The 13002-nt window shown below is 39.0% G+C and overlaps 1 protein-coding gene across 2 annotated transcripts in view; it reads right to left on the bottom strand.

Moving 5' to 3' along the window:
- CHST15 (carbohydrate sulfotransferase 15) overlaps positions 1-11736 on the bottom strand; it is a 71646-nt gene extending 59910 nt beyond the window's left edge. For both annotated transcript variants that reach the window (XM_058187414.1, XM_058187413.1), the window contains exon 1: positions 10839-11736. The gene's annotated coding sequence lies outside the window, so the exon portion shown is untranslated. The remainder of the gene's footprint in view (positions 1-10838) is intronic.
- Positions 11737-13002: the final 1266 nt, after the last annotated feature.

The following is a 13002-nucleotide window of genomic DNA, read 5'->3' as shown; positions in this document are numbered from 1 at the left end:
AATCTTGAACCAAAATCCACTGGGATTGGATTGTGCTTCTTGTCAATGCCTCAGTCTGATATTTATTTTTACATTACCCAATTACAATAAAATAATACAACCTTTAGCACCAATTTTCTTGAATGAAGTACTCTCAGTCATTGGGTAAGAGACTTGAGTAAAGTTGATGCAAGTACTGTATCTTGTCTGCATTTCGCAATAACAGGACAAGTCTGTTGGTAAATTCTTTCCATGCACAAAGGGTGTTAGAGAACTGGATAATTCAAGTTGCTAAGATAGACAATCAGTATAAAAGGGCTGGTCACTTCCCAGGCTCAGTTGTCCCCCATGCATGCATCAAGTAGGTTCTTGAAAGTCTGACACATATAGTGCCAATACTCATCTCTTATCCCAGTTTACTAGCTTCAGAGACCAGAAGACCAAATATTGGTCTTCTTCTCTCATGATTCATCAAGGACCCATGTCCTGCATTTTCTAGTAATAAAATCTATTGGCTGATGTTAGTTAACATGACATTATAATTCTACAGAGTGGTAAAAACTCTATAGTTTTATAGAGCACACAATTCTATATAGCACACATAGTTAGGATTAAAAAAACATTTTAAAACAAGTAAAAAAAACTACTTAGTTATTTTTATACACATTTCTTTTTCATGCAGATTTTCAACAGTCTTCAAACTAGATGACGAATGAGATTAGATTTTGATATCTTTTTGCAAAAAATCTTTGCATATTAGTAGAGAGAGCCAGTTTGGCCTAGTGTTTAAGGTACCAGGCTAGAAAGCAGGAGAGTTTGTCCCATCTTAGTCATGAAAGTCAATTAGATGACTTTGAACCAATCACTCCGTCTCAAGCCAACCCACCTCACAAAGTTGTTGTGGAGAAAATACGAAGAAGAAAGTATGTTGAATATGTTGACCACTTTAAATTATTTGTAAAAGTAATAAAAGGAGGTTACAAACAAACAAACAAATAAATAATATACCTTCCAAGCCTGTTTTTCTTCAAGTAAACTGAAATTAAAATAGTTAACTACAAATTGTGATCGTAATCATCCCAACATATTTGGAAGGAATCAAGCTGGTAAAGGCAATTTACCAGGTTATCTTATTAGCCAATTTAAGTATTTCTCAAGTGTAAATGGGGAGATGGGGAGAAACAGGCTCAAACTCAATCCCTCCAAGACAGAACGGCTGTGGTGCCGGCACCCCGGTACAGTCAGCTGCAGCCGTGGCTGACTGTTGGGGGCGAATCATTGGCCCCAGTGGAAAGGGTGCGCAACTTGGGCGTCCTCCTGGATGGACGGCTGTCCTTCGAAGATCATTTGACAACCATCGCCAGGAGGGCTTTTTACCAGGTTCGCCTGGTCGCCTGGTCCGCCAGTTGCGCCCCTTCCTTGACCGGGATGCCTTATGCACAGTCACTCATGCTCTGGTTACTTCTCGCTTGGACTACTGTAATGCTCTCTACATGGGGCTCCCCTTGAAGAGCATCCGGAGGCTCCAGTTGGTTCAGAATGCAGCTGCGCGGGTGATAGTGGGAGCCACACGTTGCTCCCATGTAACACCTCTCCTGCGCAGTCTGCACTGGCTACCTGTGGTCTTTCGGGTGCACTTCAAGGTGTTGGTGACTACCTTTAAAGCGCTCCATGGCTTAGGGCCAGGGTATTTACGGGACCGCCTGCTGTTACCGAATACCTCCCACCGACCTGTACGCTCGCACAGAGAGGGACTCCTTAGGATGCCATCCGCCAAGAAAGGTCGGCTGGCGGCCCCCAGGGGGAGGGCCTTCTCTGTGGGGGCTCCCACCCTTTGGAACGAACTTCCCCCTGGACTCCGGCAACTGCCAGACCTTCGGACTTTCCGCCGCGAGCTGAAGACCTATTTGTTTGTTCGCGCCAGACTGGCATAGGATTTTAATAGGATTTTAATTAGTTTTAATGTTTTAATATTTTATAATTCGGGGTTTTATTTTTAATGTTTTAATTCGGCCATTTGTATAATAAGTTTTTTAATTATGGTTTTATGTGTATATTGCTGTTGTTTTATTATGGCTGTAATCCCTCGGGAGAAGGGCGGTATAAAAATTTAATAAATAAAATAAATAAAATAAATAAATAAATCATAATCCCCAGGGATTAAAAGACAAATGGAAGGTTACTAGAGAATGCCTTCTTCATATTGTTTTCAAACTGGCTTTTCCATTTCATGCCAAAATATACTGAACACAGAGGAACATGACTGTTCCGGAGTACTGTATGAAACCAGAGTGTTTGTTTTCATTTTTTAACACAATCTAGTTGTCTTTCTAAGAAGTAATCATGCCCCGAAAACATGAGATTTCTATGAGAAACTCTGACCATCTGACCGGATATTAACTGTGCAGAAGGAATAATAAATGTATGGAAAGGTTAAGGGGCAGCAGAAAGGAGGAAATTACAAGAGTGAGGGGAGGGAAAGAGAAGATAGGAGTTATTGTTATCTCAATTTGGCTGTGACAGGAGAGAGGGCATCACAAACAGTTTATAGTTTTCCAGTGTTTTGCAAGGTGCGTAGCATTTAAAAGAAGCAGAGTTAAGACAATGAAATACACATCAAAAGGCTTAAGATCCTATCTCCAATTTCATCTTCTGTAGCTGAGCTGAAGCTTGTTAGAACACAGTCAGAAGTTGTTCTTATTGTTTAGGAACTCAGGTCAGCCAAAAAAAACCCATGCATGATATCAGCAGCCTCAGCAACAAGAACCTCCAATGAATTTCATAGAATATTTTTATGGGGAAATTTTTCCTTAAATTACTTCAGTAAAAGCATATAGGTAAGTAGTAGTGGAAACTGAACAACAACTAGAAGCAAAACTGAAATTGTAAATAGCAGGTGGTTAATTCTAAAATCCATAGTAACATGATATACTTATTAAGCCACATAAGGTGGAGTAATATTTTTCAGGCTTTTAAATTTCCCATTATGGCAAGATGATTAACAAAGCAAAATGGTGGCCCAAAAGAAACAAAACTACTGATGTTAAGTTTTGGCATTTAATTTAAATATTAAGATACTGTACTATTTTATGAACATTAAAATCAGATTCAACTACATAGATTCGGATCTAGGGCTTTCACAAAGATTGGTACAGAAAAGATTTATTCACTATCCATTTTTAAAAGTACAAATTATGAAGTAAAAATAAAAAGATGAGACAACTTTTTAAAGATTGGTGTTATATTTATAGATAAACAATTTATTGAATTGCCTATTTTATTTCCTGAGCCTAGTCAATAGTTTACAAGAAATAAATTGTTGATAAAGTATCTCTTACCACAAAAATATTGCTTGATAAGTAACAGACATTGAATTATTGAATTGAGCAGCCTAAAGAGCTAGCCTTCTTTTCTAAAGAGCTTTTATTTATTTCATTATATTTATATTCCACTAGAATCTAAATATCCTTGACAATCACAAAATAAACACAGTAAAAAATAACTTTACTGCCTTTCAAAAAAGATGTAAATCAACTGTTAATCTGATCTCCGGGGTGAGAATAGTCCATAAAATGGAGAAGTTTCCCCAATCTCTATTCTAATTTTTCATGGAGTGGTAACCTACAACATTCTTGCCTAGGATGAATATTCTCAACAATTTGGTTCTACTTAGAAAAGTTAGTCCTAAAATTATTTCAAAGCCAAGATATTAAGTATTTTTTAAAAGATTAAGCACACTGTTAACAACCGAGTTAAATTTAAAAAGAGTTATCATACAGCAATAGTCTATTAAGTCAACTGGGTGTTGACTTAAAGTTGAACAACAACCAGATACACCAGAATAGCTAGACAAGAAATATAAAACTTTAGGAAATGGGACCATATGTGGCCCCAAAATAGTTTTGGATGCATGCTCAATTTGCATCCAATGTTTGACAACAAAGTCTAATTATAATGTTAAAGAATGCTGAAATGATTAAATAGAAGAAAAGTGATAATGTAAGTGCATGTGAAATGGCATGCTATACTTTAGCAAAATGTAATTAAAGAGTTAACTGGCCACTGCAGGCAGAGTGGGGGTTAAGAGAGGTATCTGATGGTCGGACAGAAAATGTACATGTAAGAGAAAACCATGAATTGTTCTGATCCAGCCTTAGCAGAAGCAAGAAACAGACTCCTTGTCACGAAAAACCTCTTTATTTACCTCTTGTGAATTAATTGCATTCACCCACCAAAAAGTCCAGGCAATAGTCCTTCAAGAAGTTAACTGCAATAACAGACCTTATCAGTTCCTTGCGATAATTGTAAGGTCATGTGTTCCCAGCCGAAAGGCTTCAAATTAAGTTCTGGCAAGCAGTCTTTGTCGCATGAAACACAATGAAAAAAATCTTCAGAAATACGAACTGTTGTCTCCTATGACAACCACTTCCCTTTCCTTCTATTTATTCCCCAGCCAGGGAAAGGCCATTCAGCATCCACATGTGCTTTGCTTCCCGAGTTGACTCCTTGTCCTCCTTTGTTCACCTCTCCTAACTGTTGTGCGGATACATGCATATGGAATAGGCCACAACTGTTCTTTCTCCTCACTCCTATCAGTCTCCAAAGGCAGCTGCTTCTCCCATGGCTTGGAAATGTCGGACGGCCCTGGGTCTATCTCTATGTCTGAAGCAGAGCATCCATCAGAGCCTTCCCCAGACTCCAGAACTGGCCCATGTTCCTCCCCAATCTCCTCATAATCCAAGTCTGCAGCCAGCTCCACTGGCAGCTGGCAGGTCACAACACAAATTGTCTTAATGACATTGTCTTGAAATTGAAGAAGATGGATGAAGTCTCTATCAGCAGGTTGAATATAATATCTTACATCAATGGAGAGAGAACAATTATTACTGTTTCTCTAAAACTCTTAGCATTCTGCAATCTGGTTAATAGTGTATGTGATATTAACAAATTATTCTTACTGGACCTCAAAAAGCTAATACTGCTGCTATATCACAACTGCTGTCTAAAGATGGATTGTATAGCTAATGATATCTCTGACATAAGTAAGTTTTAGCCAGCAAGACATTTCAGAGCTGCATTAACAATACACTACTTATCAATAATTTAGCATTTTTCATACATAAATTACTTAAAAATCATAAATCTTTAATCTTCTAAATTGGATCAATATGTTTTTCTTTTTAGAAGGGAGATTGAACCTCAAATAGTGACTTTCTAAGGCTATCTGTCAAACCCAAATCCAGAAACAACACAGAGAAATCCAAGTTCAGTCCTTTATATGCTTATATCTAATAGACAGAATCTTGCCAAACTAAATCTATAATCTTCTAACCTCCTGAGAGATCCTAGGATGTGGCTACCCTGAACTTCTTCCTCCTTCCACCCTCCAGCTCAGAACTGCACTGTCTCTCAATCCAGTCTCAGAGAAAGCTGTCTTGACAAACTTGGCCTCACTGCTTCTCCAGGTGCACATTCCATCACACTATCTAGCTCTACTCCTCATCTGATTCAGCTAAAAAGTAATTTCCCTTGCATCATACTCAGCTGCAGTCTCTTGGCAACAGCACCTTGTACAGCACCATTTTTTCTTGTAGCAATAAGCCCACTTAAAACCATGGGAGAAGTTTCCACAGTATAATATCTTTCCATGAAAGGGCCAATTTTTTGAGAAACTGGATAAATGCTTCTTTAGGATGGCCGTATCAAATGCTGGCTCCTATCAAGATATGTATATCAGGATCTTATTCGGTGGTGAGTGTGTTAGCTCTTTTGCCACTGGAATGCAGCAGAATTTGGATATAATTGAACTGTCAACTTGAAAATCAACCCTTATATTTTGCTTCAGGATCTTCATTCTTGTTTCAGTCTCTTAAAATTTGATTAACTGTGCCAAGTGCTCCCTCAGCATATTATCTGATGAAGTTAAGATTCTCCAAATAATAGATAATCTGTAACACACGGACAAAACTACCCCTCATTTTTCTTCAACAATACAGGTAGTCTTTACTTAATGACAAGTCCATTTGAATGACCATTTGAAGTTACAATGGACTTCAAAACTACTTACAACCAATCTTCAAAGTTATGATTGCCATACATAGACATTCCAGGATCATGTGATCACATTTCAGGCTGTTGGCAACCAGCTTGCATTCAATAACCGATTCTAGCATCCCACAGACATCTGACTGTGATTTGCAACTATTTTGTCATTACAGCAAAAAACACCGATTATATATACATTCACTTAACCATGTGGTTTGCCCAACAACCATGGTGACGCATTTAATGACAATTACATGGTCATAAAATAGAGTCAGATCAACAAACTTATTATCATAATTCCAGGATCAGCTGTGATCCACAAATCAAGGACTACCTGTAACCATCAACACAAAATTTTTCCACATTTATCTGTATTTTAAAACTAAGAACTAAACACATATATTAGTATATCAAAGTCAGCCAAACAGAACAAGCATGGAGAAAAAACAATCAGCAGCACAGCAGATGAACTAAAAGCTGTCAATAATCCTTTATTGAAACAAAAGAGTCAGTTTGATCTAGTGGTTAAGGCATCAGGCTAAAAATGAGAAGCTGTAAATTTTAACCCTTATGAAAGCCAGCTGGGTGACTTTGGGCTGATCACACTCTCTCTCAGCCCAAGCCACCTCAGAGGGTAATTGTTGTGAGGCAAATAGGAGAGGAAGTGATTTAGATATATTCTCTATCTTGAGTTATTTCTAAAAATAATAAAGGTGGGATAAAAATAATTATTCTTTCAAGTTCATTAGCACATTTATTTCAAAAGTAAGTGTCATTCATGATGTTGTCAGGTCATCCCACTTCATACCTATTTTTGAATTTTTAAAAAATCAATATATATCACTTTCATCTTGTATCTGTATTCAATTGAAAGCATTCAATCATGACACTTGAACAAAAGTATAGAACCTATTTTAAAGCTTTATATTATGATTAATAACAAGTCATAATGCAAAATTTTAACATTGTTTTCTGAATCTTGATTTAAATTTAAAATTACAAAACAGATTTGAGTTTCATGCTAAATACACATAGTACTCAACTTGCAATTGTTTGTTTAGTGACCATTTGAAGTTACAACAGCAATGAAAAAAGTGACTTATGATCATTTTTCACACTTAGAACCGTTGTCCCTTCCCAATGTCAAGTGATCAAAATTCGAACACTTGACAACTGGCTCATATTTATGACAATTGTAGTGTCCTGGGTCCCTTGGACTTGTGAGTCCCTTGGACTGCAAGGCGATCAACCGGTCAGACATAGAGGAGCTCATCCCTGACTGCTCTTTAGAAGGCCAGATCCTGAAGATGAAACTCAAATACTTTGGCCACCTAATGAGAAGGAAGGACTCACTGGAGAAGAGCCTAATGCTGAGAAATATTGAGGGCAAAAGAAGAATGGGACGACAGAGAATGAGGTGGCTGGATGGTGTCACTGAAGCAGTAGGCATGAGCTTAAATGGACTCCAGAGGATGGTAGAGGACAGGAATGTCTGGAGGAACATTGTCTATGGGTTCGCAATGGGTCAGACACAACTTCACAACTAACAACAACAACAAAGTGTCCTGGGGTTATGCGACCTACTGACAAGTCAATGGAGAAGCCAGATTCATTTAACAACTATGTTACTAATTTAATAACAGCAGTGATTCACTTAACAACTGTGGCAAGAAAGGTCATAAAATGGAGCAAAACTGATTCAACAATTGTCCTGCTTCACAACAGAAATTCAATTGTAGTCATAAATCGAGAACTACCTGTATACTTTGGGTATATATTGCCTTGAATATTCTTCCACAATCCTTTAGTGTCCATAATATATGTAACCCTTATATACAGAAAGGGTTCTTTTCAGCATGTAATTTAATTTACATCACTTAGCTTGTGATGAATCAAATGACTCTTCTGACTCAATGCCTTCTAACAGTACAACTAAGATAGTGATAAGACAGAAGCACTAAGGATATCATGCAGAATTATTGTTCACTACCATGAAAAGGCTGGTTTTTAATAATGATATTCAGTTTGCATAATGATGCCTTTGAATTTTTTTGGGTTTTGATTTTAGGGGTACCCTTTCAAAATCAGTAATTAGTACAAAGATGAATGTCATTCATGGAAACATTTCTCCATCCTACAGTAATAAATGAACGAACATTTCTGCTTTTGTCATATATATGATCTATTAAGAATTATAGCAAAACAGCATGTGCAATATTAGAACTACGATTTTAATTATGGAATTTTATATTTTTCCAGCCACTTCCCAGTTACAAAACAAAATAATTACTTTGATACATTTTTATTTAAATAATGGATATATGCTATTTCTTCACAAATCCAAAATGGCATTTCACTTGCATCAAATCTGATGGTCTTGAAATCATAGTTTATATACCATAATAATAAAGTACTCTGTATTTAAAAATGTAAAAAGAAATTTGTAATGAACAGAATAAATATATCAATGTTGGTCTTTCACGTTTGTCAGTGATCTTATAGTCTAAAAAAAATATTTCTGCAAATCAAATAACCATTATGATAATAAAATGAAAGATAATATTTAGCTGCTTAAAGTTTGGGCTTTATAATAACTTAACAAACTTTGAAGCAATTGCAGCAAATAAAATTAATTAATTTTAAATAAATTAATTCATTTCATTCATCTAAAGAAACTTGCTGACAAATATTCATACTTATATACCTATTAACAAAGATCTAAGTATAGATCTTTCTAATACTTAACTAAGTATTAAACAGAAAGTTATCCTGCCTAAATTATACCTTGTTTCAATATTTATTCCTGGAAAATTGCCATATAATTGTTTCAATTAATCAATCAGTGATTCCCAACTGGCCAACCAGCAAAATTGCATTATCTCAGTTATTACACAATTCCTCCAAGGACTCACTTCACACTGACAATGTTTTGAAAGGACACATGAGATTTCTTTTTTTATAAGTAAGTGTCGTTATCTGTTTATAACATGCAAACACCATGTCTCTACTGAATTCCTTGATATTTAATGATATCCTTTATCTATTAAGGAACAGACACAACAATCTACATTTCTCATTATTACTAACTAACACATTAAATAGTGCAAGGGGTAATTTTAAAACCCTATTAGAACATTAAAGATCACACCATACAAAATATTATTTCTCCTTTTCTATTCAGAAATCATTTTCGGTTTTTATTTCACCAACATTCGGAAATGAGAAAAGATTTTTAAAATATGCAGAGAGTTGTCATTGTACAGTGAACATCACTAATTAATCAATATCCAATATGACGCTAATGCTACAAATTACCTTCTCTAGAGAATCATTTTAAAAAAATGAAAGAAATGAAATGAAAGTTTGTTGTTGTGGCAAACCATTTAATCAATCCACCATCTAAAACTGCCTAAGAAATAACGTTTTCCACAAAAATATTAAGTGATATTGCCAGATACCAATCCATGGACTTCTGAATAGTCAAATGAAAAACTGAAAAATACATGCATCCATTTCCAGTTAAGCCTACCTGGCACCTTCATACCCATCTTACAGCTGCATAAGTACCTTGGAAGCTCTTACTGTCAAGCCACAGAATACATTATTCTTATCACAAATCCTATTGATTCTACAGCTATGAACATCTAGAAAAACCCTCGCTTCGAAATGTACATAGCACTGTGTTTTAAAATGATGTACGTAGCACAAATGTATATGCTGTGGATCACTTAGACATTAAAATACATGGTCTTTGGATCAGCATTAAATTAGTTTCACAACAGCAAGAAGGAGCATTCCATCTATATTATGAATGCACCATTTCAGTGGCACAGTGTGCTTATGATGGTGCTAAACAGTTAGTGATGACATTGTGATTTCAGTTATGACAGTAAACAAAGAAAAGTAAAGGTAGAAATCACAAGGACATTACTGCAGAGTTCTGGAAATAAAACTCCCTCATGTTCAGTGCCTTCTATGATATTCCCAATACTGCAATTGCTTGCAACCCCTTAAGGATCAACACATTTCTCACAGCGTAAGATTCCATAGACTATTACAGTTACTGTATCATGAAACGTTTTGATTAGAAGTGATGTCCATGGATGCCTCCACCAAGTCAAGCTTGTGAGTCCTAAAGATGCCACAAGATGTTTTTGTTGATTTTCATTTAACAGGCTAGCATAGCTCCCCCTGTGGAAACTGTTAAAATACAGTTAACATTTTTTTTAAAAAAAATTCCTCGGGAGACAAATTCAGCAGCATGGTAGATAAGACAGTGTGGCAAAGCAATTACAGTCTTTTTTAAAAAAATCCCCGTGGCTGGATAGTCGGCAAAGCACCGCCGCTGCCTAATCCCATTGACTGGGAGGGACAACCTCATCAATGGGACAACTAGCAGAATACACGCAACTGACACAGCCCGAAGTTCTGCTTCTTTTTCCAGCCGAGCCGCATCAGGAAGGGAAGGGAGGAAGGAAGGCTGGACTTTTTAAGCATCTGCCCGGTGGTTTCTCAAATTCCTTTCCCCTGGTTACCCGGAGGAAAGAAACCCTTTCCTCAGCATCCCCTTCGCTCTGCAGACGGAGCGGCGCTTGGGCCACCTTCCCCTCAGGCAGTTTTTTTTCCCCCTATTCCTTTCCCCGCCGACCAAAGAGGGATGTGCCGGGTCTGAAGGACCCCACGCTGCGGGCTGAAGGCGCGCACCCCTCCTCGCTCCACACAACTTCCCCCAAAGTCAGGCGGAGAGAGAGTCCTGGGGAGTCTGGGCGGGAGCCTTCCCCCGCCCTCCCCCGCCCTCCCCTCCGCACACTGACCTTGCTAAGGAAATGCAGGTCCGGCACAATCCACCGCCGGGCGCGTGCCGCGGCCTCCTCTACCTTCCTCCAGGCAACTTCTTTCCTCGGGCGGACCGGCAAGCCTCCCAGCTAGCATCTCTCGTAACCAGACCTCAAGCGGAGCTCTTCCTCTCCTTTCCTCTCTCTTCCCCACCCCGCCCACCACTCCGGGCTCCCGCCTGCTTGGCTCGCGGAGCCCCTCCCTTCTCCTTGCCCCCCTTTCCACCTCAGGCAGACTCCCCTTGAGCGGAGGAAGAGCCGGGCGAGCGGTCGGAGGGGGTTCGCTCGAGTCAGCGCGGCGTCTCCAAAGCGCTCGCTTGCGCCTCCGCCGCGCGCTGCACCACACACCGGGCGAAGGAAGGCGGGGCGGGCCGAGGGAGAGCGGGGGGAAGGGAGGGAGGCGTGGTGCCCCTGACCTGCCGCCTTCCCTTGCACAAGGCGCCGGGTTGATATTCAGGGTGGCAGAGCGGCGACGTCGGCGTCTGGATCCGTTTCCTCGCTTTGCTTCGGGGTTTTGCTGCTTAACAAGAGGAGGAAGCCCGATTTCCGCTGCCAGACCGTCCCTCGCAGGGTGGCACGGGACAAGCATCATCCGAAAGCCGAGCTAGAGCTGCGGGCTGGTAGCGTTTCCGGCGCGCGTTGCAGCCGAGCGCAGAAAACCCTTAGATGAGGATGAAATGATGAGCAGCCGCAAGGCCTCGGGCTAAAAATTAAACAAATAAACAAAAGAAGAAGTTTGATTCAACTTCCCTTGGAGTGTCCCGAGCACGCGTTACAACGCCTTAAATCCAGGGGTGGAAGCTTCGCCGTAGCCCCGCCAAGAAAAGTCCTGTCCCTTGGCCGTTTGGGGTTATTTTTGTTGCTGCCCTTGCGTTGCTTCAACTTTTGGACGAAGAAAGGCGGAAAAGATGGGCGTGAACTCCAAAAAGCTCGGATGAGCCAGAGGACCGCAACAGGGCAACAAAATATGTTGCCCATTTCCGTTCGGCCGTGGCGTTCTAAAGTTGGCATTTGGAGACATGCCCTTAGGACGAGGACGGGGTTTGAGAAAGAGCTGAGGAAGCTTTTTGGATGAGAAGCGAAAGAAGAAGAACCAGAAAGAAGAACCAGAAAGTCCGGTTGCCTCTTGAAAAAGCAGCTTTGGGACAACCATGGCCTGGATGACTGAGAAACTCCATAGAGCCTTTTGAGAAAATTAATTAATATGCTACAATATTAAAATTAAAATGACCCAATCATGCATACCCTTGGGATACTGTATTGGAAACAACAATAGATCTAAGCACCCTTTCAATCAGTTGGAGCAGAACAGGCATCAAATACTGTACTGAATATCTAGTGCTTCAGCTGAAGCTTGGCCCTGGAAAGACTTATAAATTATAGCAGTTTAATTAAACTCATGGCAAGCCCTATCCCAAAGGCATATTTTGCTGATTACTCGCCTGTTCCTCCTTGTTCTTGCAGCTTCTGAAAAATGTGCAGCTCATACAAAATCTCTGGAACAATAAACTTTTAAATTTAAGCAGCAGCTTCCAGCTATAGTTGTTTCGAAGTCTGTCAAAGAAAAAGAATGCCCTCCAGTATTGCCTTTAGCTCACTATTAAGTAATTGTGTACAAAGTAACTACTTCATGTTACACACAAATGGATCATCACATCAGTAATACTGCAGAATGCCACTTAATAATTACCTATCTTCTGTACAACTGCCTTTCCAATCATTTTCAACCCAGCCTTTCCCTCTAGCTTTCCAATCAGAAAAAAGGCAGGAATTTATAAGAGATTTAGCTGGTATATATACAATCAAGGGCATTCTACTTACCAAAATTTTCTTACAAATTCATTTTTATTCATGCTGCGGTAATACACATTTGAAGGGCAGGAGAAACAATGAGCCCCATAGCATATCTTATCTCTCTTAGCTCAGAAAATTTGCATATAATAAACCAAGCATTACAAGTCTTGATACTTCCAGGACTGAATAAACTATTGTAAAATAGTCATGCTGAAATTCACAAATGCATTCACAATGGTATATTTTCCCTATAATCAATGTCAAAAATTATTTCTATACAATTGGCCAAAATAAATACAAGTAATTAAAATATTATTTATGCTCATTTCACATATTATACATCATTTTC

This window comes from Ahaetulla prasina, chromosome 6, assembly GCF_028640845.1.
Source record: "Ahaetulla prasina isolate Xishuangbanna chromosome 6, ASM2864084v1, whole genome shotgun sequence".
Lineage (NCBI taxonomy): Eukaryota > Metazoa > Chordata > Lepidosauria > Squamata > Colubridae > Ahaetulla > Ahaetulla prasina.
The sequence above is the reverse complement of the archived record's forward strand: the minus strand, read 5'-3'. Positions and strand labels throughout refer to the sequence as shown.